Source organism: Aegilops tauschii, chromosome 2 (assembly GCF_002575655.3).
Source record: "Aegilops tauschii subsp. strangulata cultivar AL8/78 chromosome 2, Aet v6.0, whole genome shotgun sequence".
NCBI lineage: Eukaryota > Viridiplantae > Streptophyta > Magnoliopsida > Poales > Poaceae > Aegilops > Aegilops tauschii.
In genome coordinates, this window is record NC_053036.3 from 491,487,609 (window position 1) to 491,489,440 (window position 1,832).

Consider the following 1,832-nt stretch of genomic DNA (forward strand, 5'->3'; position numbering starts at 1 on the left):
TTCCCGGCTATGCCCTGTTCTGCGGATGGTGTACAAGTGGAAAGATGCCTTGCCCAGTGTGCATGTAGGCCTTGATTTTCATTTGGCTAAAGAAGGGTGGCAAGTATGTTGCCTTTGACCTGCATCGACAGTTCCTCCCTCCAGACCATCCTAATAGGGAAGACAAGAAGAACTTCACAAAAGGCAAAGTTGTCCATGAAGTAAACGAGATTCCAACGTTTTCTGGTGCGGATGTGCTTGCTCAGCTGAAAGCTCTTAAGCCTGCCGGTGAAGGGAAAGGCAAAGGCAAAGGCAAAGGCAAAGACAAAGGCAAAGCCACAGGCGAAGACGAGGGCGAGGGCAAAGGAAAAGGTAAAGGGAAAAAATGTTTTGAAGGATATGGTGAGACGCACAACTGGACTCACATTACCCCCTTCACGCAGCTTCCCTATTTTAAGGACCTCAAACTTCCATACAACATCGACGTGATGCACACCGAAAAGAATGTCGCAGAGTCCCTTTTTCGCACGATCCTCAACATTCCTGATAAGACAAAGGATAATGTTAATGCTAGAGTGGATCAACAGAATATTTGTGATAGACCACATCTACACATGCAGCCTCCCACAGGCAGTCGAAAATCTTGGTTCAAGCTAGATGCTGACTTCGTACTTAAAAAGGATCATAAGATGGAAGCATTCAAGTGGCTGAAACACGTCGTGAAGTTCACTGATGGTTATGCGTCGAATATAAGTAAGGGGGTCAATCTTTCAACGGGCAGAGTGACCGGGCTCAAGAGTCATGACTATCATGTATGGATTGAGCGGATTATGCCGGTGATGGTTCGGGGCAATGTTCCCGAGCGTGTCTGGCGTGTGCTTGCGGAGTTAAGCCATTTCTTCCGCACGCTTTGTGCTAAAGAAGTATGTCCTGAGAAGATAAAAGTAATGCATAAGAAGGCGCCGGAGTTGATATGCAAGCTAGAGAAGATCTTCCCGCCAGGCTTCTTTACTCCGATGACACATCTCATTTTGCACCTCGCGAACGAGGTAATGTTGGGGGGCCCTGTGCAGAATCGTTGGCAGTATGGCCCTGAGAGACAGAACAAGCATCTGAGACAGAAATGTGGAAACAAAGCTAAGATTGAAGCTTCCATAGCTGAGGCAGTTATCCTCGAGGAGGTGGCAGACCTCAGGACAGCCTACTATCCGGACCATGTTCCCACGTTGCACAATAAGGTGTCTCGATACAATACAGAAGAACCCAAGTATAAACCCAAGTTGCCTCTATTCATCGGGCAAGGTGGCAGGGCTGGATGCTCGACACCTTATCTCATGCCACGAGATGAGTGGGAGGATGTCATGTTCTATATCTTGCACAACATCAAGGAAGTTGAGGATGAGTGGATGAGGTAATACCTTTGCACCATTCTTTTAGTTAATTCGTTATGTTCACTTTGCCTAGTTCTTATACCGCTTTTCTTATTATAGTCGATTCGTTGAAGAAGAGTGGACGGGAATGCTGCCTCCTACTGAAGCGGAGGCACTTGCTCTTCTCCGAAAGGGTGCTGATGGAAGGAACAATTTCGTTGCGTGGTTCATGGAGAAAGTAATTTTTCACACTTCCCTATTACCTATTTCAATTAAACTCATGCACCTTATAATTTCAATTAAACTTGTAGGGAAATGATCCGAACGAATCAATGGATGAAGAATTGAGATGGGTTTCCATGGGTTTTGACCCTGCCGTCATGACATGCCAAAAGTATGATGTGAATGGGTATCGCTTCCATATAGAGGAGCACCAGAACAGTCGGCCTGATCCCAAAACCATAAATATCGGAGTCTTCACTG